The sequence below is a fragment of the Ranitomeya imitator genome, chromosome 10 (genome assembly GCF_032444005.1).
Source record: "Ranitomeya imitator isolate aRanImi1 chromosome 10, aRanImi1.pri, whole genome shotgun sequence".
Lineage (NCBI taxonomy): Eukaryota > Metazoa > Chordata > Amphibia > Anura > Dendrobatidae > Ranitomeya > Ranitomeya imitator.
In genome coordinates, this window is record NC_091291.1 from 18,889,330 (window position 1) to 18,909,416 (window position 20,087).

Here is a 20,087-nt window from a genome sequence, read left to right on the forward strand (position 1 = left end):
TTCTTGTACATAGGGAGCAGTATTATAGTAGTTGTATTCTTGTACATAAGGGCAGTATTATAGTAGTTATATTCTTGTACATAGGGGGTAGTATTATAGTAGTTATATTCTTGTACATAGGGGTAGTATTATAGCAGTTATATTCTTGTACATAGGGGCAGTATTATAGTAGTTATATTCTTGTACATAGGGACAGTATTATAGTAGTTATATTCTTGTACATAGGAGGTAGTATTATAGTAGTTATATTCTTGCACATAGGGGCAGTATTATAGTAGTTATATTCTTGTACATAGGAGCAGTATTATAGTAGCTATATTCTTGTACATAGGAGCAGTATTATAGTAGTTATATTCTTGTACATAGGGTTCAGTATTATAGTAGTTATATTCTTGTACATAGGGGCAGTATTATACTAGTTATATTCTTTTACATAGGAGCAGCACTATAGTAGTTATAATCTTGTACATAGGAGCAGTATTATAGTAGTTATATTCTTGTACATAGGAGCAGTATTATAGTAGTTATATTCTTGTACATAGGAGCAGTATTATAGTAGTTTCATTCTTGTACATAGAAGCAGTATTATAGTAGTTATATTCTTGTACATAGGAGCAGTATTATAGTAGTTATATTCTTGTACATAGGGGGTAGTATTATAGTAGTTATATTCTTGTACATAGGAGCAGTATTATACTAGTTATATTCTTTTACATAGGAGCAGCACTATAGTAGTTATATTCTTGTACATAGGGAGCAGTATTATAGAAGTTATATTCTTGTACATAGGGAGCAGTATTATAGTAGTTGTATTCTTGTACATAAGGGCAGTATTATAGTAGTTATATTCTTGTACATAGGGGGTAGTATTATAGTAGTTATATTTTTGTACATAAGGGTAGTATTATACTAGTTATATTCTTGTACATAGGGAGCAGTATTATAGTAGTTATATTCTTGTACATAGGGAGCAGTATTATAGTAGTTGTATTCTTGTACATAAGGGCAGTATTATAGTAGTTATATTCTTGTACATAGGGGGTAGTATTATAGTAGTTATATTCTTGTACATAGGGGTAGTATTATAGCAGTTATATTCTTGTACATAGGGGCAGTATTATAGTAGTTATATTCTTGTACATAGGGACAGTATTATAGTAGGTATATTCTTGTACATAGGGGGCAGTATTATAGTAGCTATATTCTTGTACATAGGAGCAATACTTTAGTAGTTATATTCTTGTACATAGGAGCAGTATTATAGTAGTTATATTCTTGTACATAGGAGCAGTATTATAGTAGTTATATTCTTGTACATAGGGGCAGTATTATAGTAGTTTCATTCTTGTACATAGAAGCAGTATTATAGTAGTTATATTCTTGTACATAGGAGCAGTATTATAGTAGTTATATTCTTGTACATAGGGGGTAGTATTATAGTAGTTATATTCTTGTACATAGGAGCAGTATTATACTAGTTATATTCTTTTACATAGGAGCAGCACTATAGTAGTTATATTCTTGTACATAGGGAGCAGTATTATAGTAGTTGTATTCTTGTACATAAGGGCAGTATTATAGTAGTTATATTCTTGTACATAGGGGGTAGTATTATAGTAGTTATATTCTTGTACATAGGGGTAGTATTATAGCAGTTATATTCTTGTACATAGGGGCAGTATTATAGTAGTTATATTCTTGTACATAGGGACAGTATTATAGTAGTTATATTCTTGTACATAGGAGGTAGTATTATAGTAGTTATATTCTTGCACATAGGGGCAGTATTATAGTAGTTATATTCTTGTACATAGGAGCAGTATTATAGTAGCTATATTCTTGTACATAGGAGCAGTATTATAGTAGTTATATTCTTGTACATAGGGTTCAGTATTATAGTAGTTATATTCTTGTACATAGGGGCAGTATTATACTAGTTATATTCTTTTACATAGGAGCAGCACTATAGTAGTTATAATCTTGTACATAGGAGCAGTATTATAGTAGTTATATTCTTGTACATAGGAGCAGTATTATAGTAGTTATATTCTTGTACATAGGAGCAGTATTATAGTAGTTTCATTCTTGTACATAGAAGCAGTATTATAGTAGTTATATTCTTGTACATAGGAGCAGTATTATAGTAGTTATATTCTTGTACATAGGGGGTAGTATTATAGTAGTTATATTCTTGTACATAGGAGCAGTATTATACTAGTTATATTCTTTTACATAGGAGCAGCACTATAGTAGTTATATTCTTGTACATAGGGAGCAGTATTATAGTAGTTATATTCTTGTACATAGGGAGCAGTATTATAGTAGTTGTATTCTTGTACATAAGGGCAGTATTATAGTAGTTATATTCTTGTACATAGGGGGTAGTATTATAGTAGTTATATTTTTGTACATAAGGGTAGTATTATACTAGTTATATTCTTGTACATAGGGAGCAGTATTATAGTAGTTATATTCTTGTACATAGGGAGCAGTATTATAGTAGTTGTATTCTTGTACATAAGGGCAGTATTATAGTAGTTATATTCTTGTACATAGGGGGTAGTATTATAGTAGTTATATTCTTGTACATAGGGGTAGTATTATAGCAGTTATATTCTTGTACATAGGGGCAGTATTATAGTAGTTATATTCTTGTACATAGGGACAGTATTATAGTAGTTATATTCTTGTACATAGGAGGTAGTATTATAGTAGTTAGATTCTTGTACATAGGGGCAGTATTATAGCAGTTATATTCTTGTACATAGGAGCAGTATTATAGTAGCTATATTCTTGTACATAGGAGCAGTATTATAGTAGTTATATTCTTGTACATAGGGTTCAGTATTATAGTAGTTATATTCTTGTACATAGGAGCAGCACTATAGTAGTTATATTCTTGTACATAGGGGCAGTATTATAGTAGTTGTATTCTTGTTCATAGGGAGCAGTATTATAGTAGTTATATTCGTGTACATAGGGAGCAGTATTATAGTAGTTATATTCTTGTACATAGAGGGCAGTATTATAGCAGTTATATTCTTGTTCTTGGATAGATACTTTCTGATATGTTGTAATATCAGAGGCCAATCTCCTCGCTAATTGCACATGATGGCCATCGTTACGTCACGCTGAGTACGCTCATTCTGAGCACTTGTACCATGGTGCATATCCCAATAAACCACCAGTACATGTACAGAAACCACCAGAGCAATAGGTGGAGGAGGGCATGACTTTGGGAAGGGTGGATCTTTTAACTCCAGCAGTTTTGTGTGTATAGTGATGTAGATTTTAAGCAAGAGTGATGTTGCTTTAAGACTGAAGGATATGTTTGTGCCTGGTGTGTCACTGTGAGGAGGTTGGGGCTTATGTAGGTGAGGTAACTCTGTCTTTCTGTGAGGAGGAATAGGGGTTTATCTAGAGAAGGTAAATTTGTCTTTCTACCTCTTTCTTTCACCAGATGAAATGAAGAAGACATCACTGCAGTTATAGGGAAGTATAATACTAGGGTTTTATCACTTCACATTACAGCTGATAGGAGTGTATTAGTTTAGTATCTGCTCCTACGTCATGTATGGGATTAATATTACCTCAGAAATTCATGTAGCCACCATGTTCACTCATGGATGCAGTGTCAGTGTCACGATCCAATTTTGGATTTGTGGCAGATCTGGTTTGCCTCAGTTTTAGACCTTTTTTCCTTTCTTGTCATTGGGGGTTAATGCAGTTCCCAAACCCCCCATTCCCACCCCATGACATTAACACCGACCTTCACATTATTTCTGGTGAGCGATAGCTCAAATGCAGGCCTTTGCCCAACTGCTTCAGGCTCTCACCGACGAGTTTAAGGTGCTGCGTGGTGAGGTGGTGCAGCAGCTGCAGCAGTTGGAGGGGTTTTGGGCTTCGGCTCAGGTACATGCTCAACCTGAGCCCAAGTTATCTCTTCCTGACAGGTTCTCTGGTGGGAGAGATACATTTTTGGTTTTTAAGGAGGCCTGTAAGTTATACTTCAAGCTCCACCCTCGTTCATCAGGGAGTGAGGAATAACGGGTGGGTATCATCGTTTCCCTTCTTAAGGGTGATCCCCAATCCTGGGTCTTCTCCCTGCCAACCGGTTCTCCATCTCTACTGTCAGTGGACGAGTTTTTTGCAGCTCTGGCGCTGGTATATGATGACCCGGATGGCGTCTCTTTGGCGGAATACTCCGTAAGATCAAGCAAGGGGGTCAGCCGTACTGTTCAGAGTTCAGGAGGTGGGTCACTGACACTCAGTGGAATGGCCTGGCCCCTAGGAGCCATTTTGTGCAAGGTCTGTCCCCTAGGTTACAAGATACTCTGGTACAGTACGCCGCCCCCAAGTCATTGGAGGCCGCCATGATGTCCCTTGCCATCCGGGTGGATAGACGTTTGAGGGAGAGGCATACACCAAATGTGCCCCCGATAGTCCTTGCTAGGGAGGAGGACACACCTGGGCAGATGGACGAACCCATGCAGCTGGGAGGAGTTGTTTCCTAAACGGGGTTGTCTGGGGTTCGCCGTGGTGTGGGGGCATGTTTCTACTGTGGGCAGACAGGTCATTTTATCAATGTCTGCCCAGCTCGTACCAAAATACCTGTTCCATCTAAAAAGCCGCGTCCCTCTGGTTGTGTGGAAGGAAGCGACCAGGGAGTGTATAGTTCCTCGGTTTTCTCGTCTCAGTGTACTTTACCTGCTGAGGTGGTTGTTGGTGGGATAACTGAGAATATTCCGGTGCTGGTGGACAGTGGAGCAGGAGTCAATTTGGTGGATGCACATTTTGTCCAGACCCATGGCCTGAAGAGTAGGTCGCTAGCTAGACCCTTAAGCGTCCAGGCCATTGACTCTGTACTGCTCAGCCAGGGGACCATTACCCAAGTCGTTGACAATATACATCTGCGTATAGGGGCTTGTCATGAAGAGTTCCTGTCATGTTACATCTTGGAGGGCATACCAACTCCCATTGTCTTAGGTCTCCCTTGGTTGAGAAGACACAACCCTGTCATAGACTGACGGTCCAGAGAAGTAGTCAGCTGGGGTCAGTCGTGTGAGGACTGCTGCTCTGGAGCTAGGATCTCTGCCGTCCTTCTACAACCTACCCCTTCTTCTCCAGTGGGGGCAGTAGAGGTGCTTAAAGGAAGTAGGGACAAGACTCTACCCTCACTACATTCTAACCCGGTATGTCAGAGACCTCTAAGGAGGAGGGGTCAGAGGAGGGTGGTGGTTCCCTCGGTGCATAGTGGGGGTGTGAGTTTGGTGACACAGGGGGATGCCTCTGTTGTCGGTTCTGTAAAGAGTTCACCATCTTGTGGCAGATGCATGCGTGAAAATAAACGTTCAGGTCCGGACCTGTGTGTGAATGATTACGTATGGGTGTCCACCAAAAATATCAGGTGGAAGTGTGGAACTGGAATCTGGAGTTCGAGGGAAATCGGGCCATATCGGGTGTCAGCCATTGTCAGTCCGAAGACTTACCAGTTGGAGTTACCCTCAGTAATGCCCATACACAACTCATTCCACAGGTCAGCGCTCTGGATATTTGTGCCGCCTACATTGTCTACTCCATCGTGCTGTGTCCACCTTAAAACTGAGGGTCAGGTGACTGAGGAGGTGAACTCTGGTGAATCGAGTCATCCTCACTATAGGTTGTTTACTGGTGAGGTCCAGTGTTGAGGGTCCAGAGGCCCTTCATTGAAAGGGGGGGGGGGTACTGTCACGATCCAATTTTGGATTTGTGGCAGATCTGGTTTGCCTCAGTTTTAGACCTTTTTTCCTTTCTGGTCATTGGGGGTTAATGCAGTTTCCCCCCCCCCCCCCTTCCCCGGTGGCCGCTGATGTTACTGCATTGCTGCTGGGTCAGCTGTTGTGAATTCTGTGGCTGAATTCACTCCTGTGGTCACAAGTGGTACTGCAGCTTCTGAGCTTCCTCCCTCAGGTGTTCTGGTGAGCTCGTTGGCTGCTTTGTTATTTAGCTCCGCCTGATTCTGTCTTCCTTGCTCCTTGTCAATGTTCCAGTGTTGGATCTGAGCTTCTGGATATTTCCTGTGGCCTGCTGCTCTGCTTAGATAAGTGCTTCTTTGTTTTTTGTGCTTCTTTTTCTGTCCAGCTTGTCAATTCGTTTTGCTGGAAGCTCTGAGACGCAAAGGGTGTACCGCCGTGCCGTTAGTTCGGCACGGTGGGTCTTTTTGCCCCCTTTGCGTGGTTTTTTGCTTTAGGGTTTTTTGTAGACTGCAAAGTTCTCTTTGCTATCCTCGCTCTATCTAGAATATCGGGCCTCACTTTGCTGAATCTATTTCATCCCTACGTTTGTCTTTTCATCTTGCTAACAGTCATTATATGTGGGGGGCTGCCTTTTCCTTTGGGGTATTTCTCTGAGGCAAGTCAGGCTTGTTTTTCTATCTTCAGGCTAGTCAGCTCCTCAGGCTGTGCCGAGTTGCATAGGTAGTGTCAGGCGCAATCCACAGCTGCCTTTAGTTGTGTTTAGGATAGGTTCAGGTTGCAGTCTACAGAGATTCCACGTCTCAGAGCTCGTTCTATTGTTTTTGGGTTACTGTCTGATCCCTGTATGTGCTCTGATTGCTGGCACACTGTGTCACTGGATTGCCTTCATAACAGTCAGCTGATGTTTGTGTTGACCATTCCCTCCATCCTTTAAGAGGTCACCTGGTTCATCAACTGACTGTCGGTGTTAGTTCATTCTTCAGCGACCAAGCCAGGAGTAGGAGCTAGCTAGGAACTGTTGTTCTACTGCTGTGTCCATTGTATCTGGTGTTTCTTCCTGCTGTGCTGTGCCTTGCAGCATTAAGCTAGGTGTGGTTTTCTTTTACCTTGTCTGTTTACCTGTTAATTGTGTTATTTTTACACTGGTGCAGTCCACCTCCCTTGGGGGGAGAGGGGGTCACTGATAGGGCCTGCTCAGGAGACAGGGATACGCTGGAGGCTCGGGCCTCCTACCCTTCATAGGTACCCCCGAGATAAGGGAAATCCAGGACCCCTTATAGTGGCAGGGACAGGTGTGGGTTCCAGTACACCGTCCTGCCCCTTTATCGCCATAAATGGCGTGACAGTCAGGGAGAGTAATACTGGGGTCATCATCTCACATTACAGATGATAGGAGCACATTCACCTCAGACATCGTGTAGTTTCAGCTCCTACATCATCTATGGGAATATATCCCCATGAAGGTGATCAAACATGAGTAAAGGATGATCCCAAAAGTGGTATTTTAAATAAAATGTTGCTATATTGAAAACAATTAAAACAAAACATTGACAATAGAAAGGTGCTAGATCCATTTAAAGAGGGACTTCATTGCCATAGGGTATTCCAATGCATTGGCCAAATTAAAAAGTAATTAAAATAACTAAATATAGTGAGAATAGGGTACAGAATCTGATAATAAACCTTTTTAGAATGTGAGTTGGTTCCCAGCGTGAAAGTCAATGGTCCATCCTCATGAATGCATTTTATTTTTTTAAGCAAAAACACAGCTATTAGCAATTTGTTTGATTATTGGGCAGATCTCAAACGGCCCCTATATGTCTATATAAGCTGAGTTATAGAATTACGTTGCTCACAAGTATTTAATATCAGAAAAGTTGTGTGTACCTGGTATCAGCCACATGGAATTCCCTCCGCATCCCTCTGCCCCGACGCGCGTTTCACAATGCTTCTTTGGGAGGCGTGTCAGGGCAGGGGGCGTTTAAATAGTGAGGGCTGCACTGATAATTGGATCCAGAAGAACTACGTAAGAGGGGAATTACTAGCTGTACAGGAAGAGGTTGTATGGGATCAATATTACCTCAGAATTCATGTATCTGCCATGTTCCCTCATGTCTGCAGTCTCATGGAGTGTAATACTGGGATCATTACCTGACATTACAGATGATAGGAGCACATTCAACTCAGACATCGTGTATTAGTATAGTGTCAGCTCCTACATCATATATGGGATTAATATTACCTCAGAGATTCATGTGGCCGCCATGTTCACTCGTGTGGCTACTACAGGTTACTACACACACTGCTGAGACAGCTCCTGTGTGACGTCCCTGCAGACATGTTTGATATGTCACATTACTGCTGTATTGTAGAGAGTCTTCATGAGCTTTGTGTGCTACTGACTGTATAATATGGGAAACAAGGGCTGTGAGCAGATATTGGGTCATGGCACAGGGTTTGCCATTAACATGGTGGAGCTGGGTTTACTGGACACTGGTGAGAGAAGACAGGACAGAGCATGAACACATACATTGTCTGCCATTAGTTCTCTGGGCACATGTGCTGGAGACAAGGGGGAGAGGGGACAAGTTGGGGGATGGTGTGTGCTTGATGAGGAGTGGCTGCACTTCATGGCAATGCTGTGTGTACTGGCCCTGCTGATTACTCCCTCTACCCTTTTCATTTATGGAGTCTTGTGATCTGTATGTGACCTCATCTTTGCTATATGCTGATCAGTTAGTGTGTACAGATCCTGTGTATCCAGGTTACTGTCACTATATATGTGGTATCTGGGTACAGGCTCCATCCATGTGCTGTATACTTATCATGGACACAGACCTGAGGTAAATTATCACTCCTCATTCTGCTATATACGGATCATGCTGTGTATAAAGATCCAGTGCATACAGGTCTTTCCTTGCTGTACCTATAATCTGGATCTGACTTCCAGCTTAGTTCATTATTTCTGTAGTTATGGCAGCTTTTAGTCCTTTTATGTGGCTCGCTGTCGTACCTGATACACCCATCCTGTTTCTGTATATTGTCCCCCTCATATTTTACAGGATCGGGTTATACCCACCAAGTGCTTATTTTATATTACCTAAGATGGTGGATAGCACAGGCCTGAATGGATTACCTGGAGCTTTAATATATATGTTTCATCATATATAAAATTAATATTTTGGGGAGTAACTCAGCACAGAGCAGGGCGGTGAGAGGGGCACTAATAACTTCACACATGGCGGGGCAGTGAGTGGGCACTAATAACTCAGCACATGGTGGGGCAGTGAGTGAGCACTAATAACTTCACACATGGCGGGGCAGTGAGTGGGCACTAATAACTCAGCACATGGTGGGGCAGAGAGTGGGCACTAATAACTTCACACATGGCGGGCAGTGAGTGGGCACTAATAACTTAGCACATGGCGGCCGGTGAGTGGGCACTAATAACTCAGCACATGGCGGGGCAGTGAGTGGGCACTAATAACACAGCATATGGCGAGGCATTGAGTGGGCACTAACGGGGCCGGCTCCAGGTTTTTGAGGGCCCCGGGCGAAAGAGTCTCAGTGGGCCCCCCCTTTAACACATACCCCGATTCATGATCGCATATAAACACAGCCATGTAGTATATAACACTGCCCACGTAGTATATAGCAGCCCATGTAGTATATAGCAGCCCACGTAGTATATAGCACAGCCCACGTAGTATATAGCAGCGCACTGCAGCCCACGGAGTATATAGAAGCGCAGCCCACGTAGTATATAGCAGCGCAGCCCACGTAGTATATAGCAGTGCAGCCCACGTAGTATATAGCAGTGCAGCCCACGTAGTATATAGCAGTGCAGCCCACGTAGTATATAGCAGCGCAGCCCACGTAGTATATAGCAGCGCAGCCCACGTAGTATATAAAAGCGCAGCCCACGTAGTATATAGCAGCGCAGCCCACGTAGTATATAGCAGTGCAGCCCACGTAGTATATAGCAGTGCAGCCCACGCAGTATATAGCGGTGCAGCCCACGTAGTATATAGCAGTGCAGCCCACGTAGTATATAGCAGTGCAGCCCACGTAGTATATAGCAGTGCAGCCCACGCAGTATATAGCGGTGCAGCCCACGTAGTATATAGCAGCGCAGCCCACGTAGTATATAGCAGTGCAGCCCACGTAGTATATAGCAGTGCAGCCCACGTAGTATATAGCAGTGCAGCCCACGTAGTATATAGCAGTGCAGCCCACGCAGTATATAGCGGTGCAGCCCACGTAGTATATAGCGGCGCAGCCCACGTAGTATATAGCGGCGCAGCCCACGTAGTATATAACAGTGCAGCCCACGTAGTATATAGCAGTGCAGCCCACGTAGTATATAGCAGTGCAGCCCACGTAGTATATAACAGTGCAGCCCACGTAGTATATAGCAGTGCAGCCCACGTAGTATATAGCAGCGCAGCCCACGTAGTATATAGCAGCGCAGCCCACGTAGTATATAGCAGCGCAGCCCACGTAGTATATAACAGTGCAGCCCACGTAGTATATAGTAGCGCAGCCCAAGTAGTATATAACAGCGCAGCCCACGTAGTATATAGCAGCGCAGCCCACGTAGTATATAACAGCGCAGCCCACGTAGTATATAGCAGCGCAGCCCACGTAGTATATAACAGTGCAGCCCACATAGTATATAGCAGCGCAGCCCACGTGGTATATAGCAGCGCAGCCCACGTGGTATATAGCAGCGCAGCCCACGTGGTATATAGCAGCGCAGCCCACGTAGTATATAACAGCGCAGCCCACGTAGTATATAACAGTGCAGCCCACGTAGTATATAACAGTGCAGCACACGTAGTATATAGCAGTGCAGCCCACGTAGTATATAGCAGCGCAGCCCACGTAGTATATAGCAGCCCACGTAGTATATAGCAGCGCAGCCCACGTGGTATATAGCAGCGCAGCCCACGTAGTATATAACAGTGCAGCCCACGTAGTATATAACAGTGCAGCCCACGTAGTATATAACAGCGCAGCCCACGTAGTATACAGCAGTGCAGCCCACGTAGTATATAGCAGTGCAGCCCACGTAGTATATAACAGTGCAGCCCACGTAGTATATAGCAGCGCAGCCCACGTAGTATATAGCAGCGCAGCCCACGTAGTATATAGCAGCGCAGCCCACGTAGTATATAGCAGCGCAGCCCACGTAGTATATAGCAGCGCCACTCACTCAGGCACTGGTAGGACTAGGAGCTCCTCCTGAATCTGCCTCATAACTTCAGCACTGTCTGCAGCCAGCCAGGGCCGGAGAGCAGAGCAGAGAACGTGCTCTCTCCGCCCACAATGTCACACTGGCTGCCTTCTGTTAACCCCTATGTGTGCCTGCCTGGCTGCACTGACTGAGTGAGAAGATGCTTGTGTCAGAGCTGGCACATAGGGGTTAAGAGAACGCAGCCAGCAGTGACTGTGTGGGCGGAGAGAGCATGTTATCTCCTGCTCTGCTCTCCCAGCTGTATCTATGATGTGAGTGGGCCCCTGTTGTGAATTCTGTGGCTGAATTCACTCCTGTGGTCACAAGTGGTACTGCAGCTTCTGAGCTTCCTCCCTCAGGTGTTCTGCAGAGCTCGTTAGCTGCTTCGTTATTTAACTCCACCTGATTCTGTTTTCCTTGCTCCTTGTCAATGTTCCAGTATTGGATCTGAGCTCCTGGATCTTTCCTGTGGCCTGCTGCTCTGCTTAGATAAGTGCTTTTTTGCTTTTTGTTGCTATTTTTTCTGTCCAGCTTGTCGTTTGGTTTTGCTGGAAGCTCTGAGACGCAAAGGGTGTACCGCCGTGCCGTTAGTTCGGCACGGTGGGTCTTTTTGCCCCCTTTGCGTGGTTTTTGCTTTAGGGTTTTTTGTAGACTGCAAAGTTCTCTTTACTATCCTCGCTCTATCTAGAATATCGGGCCTCACTTTGCTGAATCTATTTCATCCCTACGTTTGTCTTTTCATCTTACTCACAGTCATTATATGTGGGGGGCTGCCTTTTCCTTTGGGGTATTTCTCTGAGGCAAGCCAGGCTTATTTTTCTATCTTCAGGCTAGTCAGTTTCTCAGGCTGTGCCGAGTTGCATAGGTAGCGTCAGGCGCAATCCACAGCCACCTTTAGTTGTGTTTAGGATAGGTTCAGGTTTGCAGTCTACAGAGATTCCACGTCTCAGAGCTCGTTCTATTGTTTTTGGGTTATTGTCAGATCACTGTATGTGCTCTGATCGCTGGCACACTGTGTCACTGGATTGCCTACATAACAGTACAAGGAGCCAATACTAATGATTCTCAATAGAGGGAAAAAAGAAGTTCTGACATCATTTTTTTTTCTCAGCTCTGTGTTCAGTCTTTTTTTTCCCCTAGACATTTGGGTGTTTCAGGACACAGGCGTGGACATGGATATTCAGGGTCTGTGCTCTTCAATGGATAATCTCGTTACAAATGTACAAAGGATTCAAGATACTATTGATCAGAAATCTATGTTAGAACCAAGAATTCCTATTCCTGATTTGTTTTTTGGTGATAGAACTAAGTTTCTTAGTTTCAAAAATAATTGTAAGCTATTTCTGGCCTTGAAACCTCATTCTTCTGGTAATCCTGTTCAACAGGTTTTGATTATTATTTCTTTTTTGCGCAGCGACCCTCAGGACTGGGCATTTTCTCTTGCGCCAGGAGATCCTGCATTGAGTAGTGTCGATGCGTTTTTCCTGGCGCTCGGATTACTGTACGATGAGCCTAATTCAGTGGATCAGGCTGAGAAAAATTTGCTGGCTTTGTGCCAGGGTCAGGATGATATAGAAGTATATTGTCAGAAATTTAGGAAATGGTCAGTACTCACTCAGTGGAATGAATCTGCGCTGGCAGCTTTGTTCAGAAAGGGCCTCTCTGAGGCTCTTAAGGATGTCATGGTGGGTTTTCCTATGCCTGCTGGTTTGAATGAGTCTATGTCTTTGGCCATTCAGATCGGTCGACGCTTGCGCGAGCGTAAATCTGTGCACCATTTGGCGGTATTGTCTAAGATTAAACCTGAGCCTATGCAGTGCGATAGGACTATGACCAGAGTTGAACGGCAAGAACACAGACGCCTGAATGGGCTGTGTTTCTACTGTGGTGATTCCACTCATGCTATTTCTGATTGTCCTAAGCGCACTAAGCGGTCCGCTAGGTCTGCCGTCATTGGTACTGTACAATCCAAATTCCTTCTGTCCGTTACCTTGATATGCTCTTTGTCATCGTATTCTGTCATGGCGTTTGTGGATTCAGGCGCTGCCCTGAATCTGATGGATTTGGATTATGCTAAACGTTGTGGGTTTTTCTTGGAGCCTTTGCGGTGTCCTATTCCATTGAGAGGAATTGATGCTACACCTTTGGCCAAGAATAAACCTCAGTACTGGGCCCAGCTGACCATGTGCATGGCTCCTGCACATCAGGAGGTTATTCGCTTTCTGGTGCTACATAATCTGCATGATGTGGTCGTGTTGGGGTTGCCATGGCTGCAAACCCATAATCCAGTATTGGATTGGAATTCCATGTCGGTATCCAGCTGGGGTTGTCAGGGGGTACATGGTGATGTTTCATTTTTGTCAATTTCGTCATCCACCCCTTCTGAGGTCCCAGAGTTCTTGTCTGATTATCAGGATGTATTTGAAGAGCCCAAGTCCGATGCCCTACCTCCGCATAGGGATTGTGATTGTGCTATCAATTTGATTCCTGGTAGTAAATTCCCTAAAGGTCGATTATTTAATTTATCCGTGCCTGAACACGCCGCTATGCGCAGTTATGTGAAGGAATCCCTGGAGAAGGGGCATATTCGCCCATCGTCATCACCACTGGGAGCAGGGTTCTTTTTCGTAGCCAAGAAGGATGGTTCACTGAGACCGTGTATTGATTACCGCCTTCTTAATAAGATCACTGTTAAATTTCAGTATCCCTTGCCATTGTTATCTGACTTGTTTGCTCGGATTAAGGGGGCTACTTGGTTCACTAAGATAGATCTTCGTGGTGCGTATAATCTGGTGAGAATCAGGCAAGGAGATGAATGGAAAACTGCATTTAATACGCCCGAGGGTCATTTTGAGTATCTAGTGATGCCGTTCGGACTTGCCAATGCTCCATCTGTGTTTCAGTCTTTTATGCATGACATCTTCCGTGAGTATCTGGATAAATTCCTGATTGTTTACTTGGATGACATTTTGATCTTCTCGGATGATTGGGAGTCTCATGTGAAGCAGGTCAGAATGGTTTTTCAGGTCCTGCGTGCTAATTCTTTGTTTGTGAAGGGATCAAAGTGTCTCTTTGGTGTGCAGAAAGTTTCATTTTTGGGGTTCATCTTTTCCCCTTCTACTATCGAGATGGATCCGGTTAAGGTCCAAGCCATCCAGGATTGGACTCAGCCGACATCTCTGAAAAGTCTGCAAAAGTTCCTGGGCTTTGCTAATTTTTATCGTCGCTTCATCTGTAATTTTTCTAGCATTGCCAAACCATTGACCGATTTGACCAAGAAGGGTGCTGATTTGGTTAATTGGTCTTCTGCTGCTGTGGAAGCTTTTCAGGAGTTGAAGCGTCGTTTTTGTTCGGCCCCTGTGTTGTGTCAGCCAGATGTTTCTCTTCCGTTCCAGGTCGAGGTTGATGCTTCTGAGATTGGAGCAGGGGCGGTCTTGTCACAGAGAGATTCTGGTTGCTCAGTGATGAAACCATGTGCTTTCTTTTCCAGGAAGTTTTCGCCCGCTGAGCGTAATTATGATGTGGGCAACCGAGAGTTGCTGGCCATGAAGTGGGCATTCGAGGAGTGGCGTCATTGGCTTGAAGGAGCTAAGCATCGCGTGGTGGTATTGACTGATCATAAGAACTTGACTTATCTCGAGTCTGCCAAGCGCTTGAATCCTAGACAGGCCCGTTGGTCGTTATTTTTTGCCCGTTTCGACTTTGTTATTTCGTACCTTCCGGGCTCTAAAAATGTGAAGGCGGATGCTCTGTCTAGGAGTTTTGTGCCCGACTCCCCGGGGGTATCTGAGCCGGCGGGTATTCTCAAGGAAGGTGTCATTGTGTCTGCTATCTCCCCTGATTTGCGGAGGGTGCTGCAAAAATTTCAGGCTAATAAACCTGATCGTTGTCCAGCGGAGAAACTGTTCGTCCCTGATAGGTGGACAACTAAAGTTATCTCTGAACTTCATTGTTCGGTGTTGGCTGGTCATCCTGGAATCTTTGGTACCAGAGAGTTAGTGGCTAGATCCTTCTGGTGGCCATCTCTGTCACGGGATGTACGTACTTTTGTGCAGTCCTGTGGGATTTGTGCTAGGGCTAAGCCCTGCTGTTCTCGTGCCAGTGGGTTGCTCTTGCCCTTGCCGGTCACTGAGAGACCTTGGACACATATCTCGATGGATTTTATTCCTGACCTTCCCGTTTCTCAAAAGATGTCAGTCATTTGGGTGGCCTGTGATCGCTTTTCTAAAATGGTCCATCTGGTGCCCTTGGTTAAATTGCCCTCCTCCTCTGATTTGGTGCCTTTGTTCTTCCAGCATGTGGTTCGTTTGCATGGCATTCCAGAGAATATTGTTTCTGACAGAGGTTCCCAGTTTGTTTCAAGGTTTTGGCGAGCCTTTTGTGGTAGGATGGGCATTGACCTATCTTTTTCCTCGGCTTTCCATCCTCAGACTAATGGCCAGACCGAACGAACCAATCAGACCTTGGAAACATATCTGAGATGTTTTGTTTCTGCAGACCAGGATGATTGGGTGTCCTTTTTACCGTTGGCTGAGTTCGCCCTTAATAATCGGGCCAGCTCGGCTACCTTGGTTTCTCCATTTTTCTGCAATTCTGGGTTCCATCCTCGTTTCTCTTCAGACAGGTTGAGTCTTCGGACTGTCCTGGTGTGGATACTGTGGTGGACAGGTTGCAGCAGATTTGGACTCAAGTAGTGGACAATTTGACCTTGTCCCAGGAGAAGGCTCAACTTTTCGCTAATCGCAGACGCCGTGTGGGCCCTCGACATCGTGTTGGGGATCTTGTTTGGTTGTCTTCTCGTCATATTCCTATGAAGGTTTCCTCTCCTAAATTTAAGCCTCGTTTTATTGGTCCGTATAGGATTTCTGAGGTTCTTAATCCTGTGTCTTTTCGTCTGACTCTCCCGGACTCTTTTTCCATACATAATGTCTTCCATAGGTCGTTGTTGCGGAGATATGTGGTACCTATGGTTCCATCTGTTGAACCTCCTGCCCCGGTTTTGGTGGAGGGGGAATTGGAGTATATTGTGGAGAAGATTTTGGATTCTCGTATTTCTAGACGGAAACTCCAGTACCTGGTTAAGTGGAAGGGTTATGCTCAGGAAGATAATTCCTGGGTTTTTGCCTCTGATGTCCATGCCCCCGATCTTGTTCGTGCCTTTCATGTGGCGCATCCTGGTCGGCCTGGGGGTTCTGGTGAGGGTTCGGTGACCCCTCCTCAAGGGGGGGTACTGTTGTGAATTCTGTGGCTGAATTCACTCCTGTGGTCACAAGTGGTACTGCAGCTTCTGAGCTTCCTCCCTCAGGTGTTCTACAGAGCTCGTTAGCTGCTTCGTTATTTAACTCCACCTGATTCTGTTTTCCTTGCTCCTTGTCAATGTTCCAGTATTGGATCTGAGCTCCTGGATCTTTCCTGTGGCCTGCTGCTCTGCTTAGATAAGTGCTTCTTTGCTTTTTGTTGCTATTTTTTCTGTCCAGCTTGTCGTTTGGTTTTGCTGGAAGCTCTGAGACGCAAAGGGTGTACCGCCGTGCCGTTAGTTCGGCACGGTGGGTCTTTTTGCCCCCTTTGCGTGGTTTTTGCTTTAGGGTTTTTTGTAGACTGCAAAGTTCTCTTTACTATCCTCACTCTATCTAGAATATCGGGCCTCACTTTGCTGAATCTATTTCATCCCTACGTTTTGTCTTTTCATCTTACTCACAGTCATTATATGTGGGGGGCTGCCTTTTCCTTTGGGGTATTTCTCTGAGGCAAGCCAGGCTTATTTTTCTATCTTCAGGCTAGTCAGTTTCTCAGGCTGTGCCGAGTTGCATAGGTAGCGTCAGGCGCAATCCACAGCCACCTTTAGTTGTGTTTAGGATAGGTTCAGGTTTGCAGTCTACAGAGATTCCACGTCTCAGAGCTCGTTCTATTGTTTTTGGGTTATTGTCAGATCACTGTATGTGCTCTGATCGCTGGCACACTGTGTCACTGGATTGCCTACATAACAGGCCCCCCTCTCTCCCCAGGGCCCCGGCATTTGCCCGGTCTGCCGGGTGCTGACGCCTGCCCTGGGCACTAATAACTTAGCACATGGCGGCCGGTGAGTGGGCACTAATAACTTAGCACATGGTGGGGCATTGAGTGGGCACAATAACGCAGCACATGACGGGGTGGTGAGTGGGCACTCCTAGTGTGATGCTGCACCTTGCTCTTGAGGACACATCATGGGCCCAGTTTTCAGCCCCGTCTCTCGTCTATTGTATGTAGGTAGCGTGACTGACTGGGGCACTGACCTTGCAGTTTTCTGCACATCCACCTATGGCTGCAGGCAGCTTATACTAGACCTACTTATTATATTTCTTACTATTTATGTGCAGCTGGTGATCAGAGAGCCGTTTCTGTCTGTGACTGCTGTAGAGGAGCAGGCGGCTTAGTCTCATTTATTGTTGCAGCATATAACACAGCATTGCCCATCACTGACTATATCTGACCTTATGATGGGAGATTCTCCAGTATCAACCTGTTGTATACCTTGGTTGTAAACTATAACTTATATGTACATACATGGTGTTTTATCCTCACTTATATACATTTCAGGAACTGAATTAAAGCACTTATTTATTTTTGGTAACAGTCAGCTGGGTCCCCCTGGGCCAGTTGCCATACGGCTGGGGGTGGCATGGTGGAGCTGTTTGTTCTTAAAATTGAAAATGGGTCCATACTGAGAGAGGTTTCAACAGGACAATTTTTGGAATGGGCAACAGTCTGCTGGGTCCCACTGGGACGGATGTGGTGCAGCTGGGGGTGGCATGGTGGAGCTGTTTGTTCTTAAAATTGAAAATGGGTCCCTACTGAGAGGTCTCAACGGGACATTTTTGGTATGGGCAACAGTCAGCTTGGTCCCCCTGGGCCAGTTGCGGTGCGGCTGGGGGTGGCATAGTGAAGCTGTTTGTTGCAGTTTTTCAAAAAGGTTGAACCTTCACTTCCAAAATAGAAAAAAGTAGGCGCGCACTTACCCTGTTGCGGTGAATATCACTTTATTAGGACATATAAACAAATGGATAGCAGGGAGGGATAGAGTCAGCCACAGACAACGATCGTTTCGTGCTCTACGGCACTTCAACGGGTCCTAACGCTGAGTGGAACAGGAAAGAGTTTTATAGACCCATCCGGATCCCAAACTCCTCCCCCTGGACTCCAAATGTTTCCACCACCTCCAAAAAAAGACAAAAAGAAGAAAAAAAGTTTGTCTTTAGTTTTAAATTTGGCCCTCTTGACAACCACATCAGAACCGTCATACGTAAAAATTGATGTATTTTACGACAAGATACTGACCTTAAAGAAATAATAGATAGGGGACCTCTCTTCGCTAGCCGTCGCAGTAGAAACATTAGAGACAGCATAGTCCGCAACCGCTTTGTTACTACCAAAAATAATTGGCTCACGGACAGTATCCCTAAAGGCAACTTCACATGTGGGGGTTGCAATTTCTGTTAGTACCATCATACAGGTAATAGAATTAGAGTAGGTCATATACAGCATATTGTACGGGACTTTATTTCTTGCAGGACTACCCATGTCGTCTACGTTCTTTTTTGTCCGTGTAGACGCTTCTACATTGGCAAAACATTTCGCCCGCTATTTGTTCGGATTAGGGAGCATTTTTATTCCATTAGAACAGGGAAAGGAGCTCCGAGGTTAATAGACCATCTACACACTTGCCATGCAGGAGATGCCCAAGTACTGAGATTTGCGGGTTTGGAGCGGTTTTCGTTGCCTGAGGGAGGAGGGGATTTGTGCCGCCTCCTGCTGCGCAGGGAAGCCAGATGGATCCTGCGCGCAGACGCAGCAGGACCATCTGGTTTGAATGATAAAGTCGACATGTCGGTTTTCTTCTAAAAGTGTCTCAATCTTTGTTTCTAAAAGCTATATTCGGTTTATTTGTAGTTCTCAGCATGTGCTATTTTATCATTGTTGTTTTTAATATCATTTTGTTTTAAATGTAACACTGTTTATGTTTGGAGTCCAGGGGGAGGAGTTTGGGATCCGGATGGGTCTATAAAACTCTTTCCTGTTCCACTCAGCGTTAGGACCCGTTGAAGTGCCGTAGAGCACGAAACGATCGTTGTCCGTGGCTGACTCTATCCCTCCCTGCTATCCGTTTGTTTATATGTCCTAATAAAGTGATATTCACCGCAACAGGGTAAGTGGGCGCCTGCTTTTTTCTATTTTGCCATTGGATTCTGTGTATATTTTTTCTGGCAGCAGCACCCCGTTGATTCAGGTGTAGAGGATTTATACAGTCAGTATCACTTTCTGTGGTGCTAGACCGATAATATAATACGGTCATTGAGTCTGACCTTTGAGCAGTGCGGATGTGTGTTTTTTCTACTATTGGACTTTGAACCTTCACTTCCCCTCCTCCTTTTTCAGAGTCAAGTTAATGTTGTTTAATGTGATTCCGTGGAGGGGCAACCATCTCGGGTGGGGCGGGAATGGGTCTATGGAGAGCCAGGTGATGGTAGCAGGGGGGGGGGAGTAGGGGGCCCGTTTTGTGGGGAGGTTACCTACCCCTCCACTCTTTTGCTTCATTTGGTGGTCAGAGTATAATTTAAATAAAAGGGGTCCCTACTGGGCTGAGGTCTCAGTGAGAAAATTTAATTGGTGGCGCCATTCAGTAGGGTCCTCGAACTAGTGTGGTGCAGTTGAGGGCATAAGCAGGAGGGTCCTCGAACCGGTATGGTGCGGTTGAGAGCCTAAGGTGCGGCTGATGGTGCAACAAAGCTGGTGCACGGCTCCCATAGACCCTGTTCCTTAGTTGTCAATGTTATATTGATATGTTCATTTTTGTAACGTTAATATGTTAATAAACAGGGCTGCTGTGGCCTATTTATCCAGGGTGACCATCACGGTATGGCCCCCTTGTCTCCAGAAACATTTATAGCCTATAAGATCCTGCAACATAAAGTCCCTGGGGTCATGGCAATCAAATTTTACATGCCTAAGGAATAAATTGCAATTGGCTCCTCTGAGCTAGGAACAGCTGCTGGAGGGGAGAAGAAGAAAAAAAAACCATGCTATTCAATACAATCTGTTGCTTCAAGGACCATCTCTTTTTGTTCATGTGACTTGAGAAT

At 44.8% G+C, this 20,087-nt stretch overlaps 1 protein-coding gene across 2 annotated transcripts in view; it reads left to right on the forward strand.

The window, feature by feature from the left end:
• LOC138651903 (interferon-inducible GTPase 5-like) overlaps positions 1-20,087 on the forward strand; it is a 92,144-nt gene that overhangs the window by 46,384 nt on the left and 25,673 nt on the right. The window contains exon 1 of one of the 2 annotated variants that reach the window (XM_069742500.1): positions 19,030-19,153. The exons of the other annotated variant lie outside the window; for it this stretch is intronic. The gene's annotated coding sequence lies outside the window, so the exon portion shown is untranslated. Of the gene's footprint in view, positions 1-19,029; positions 19,154-20,087 lie in introns of those variants that run through there. 2 annotated transcript variants of the gene reach the window in all.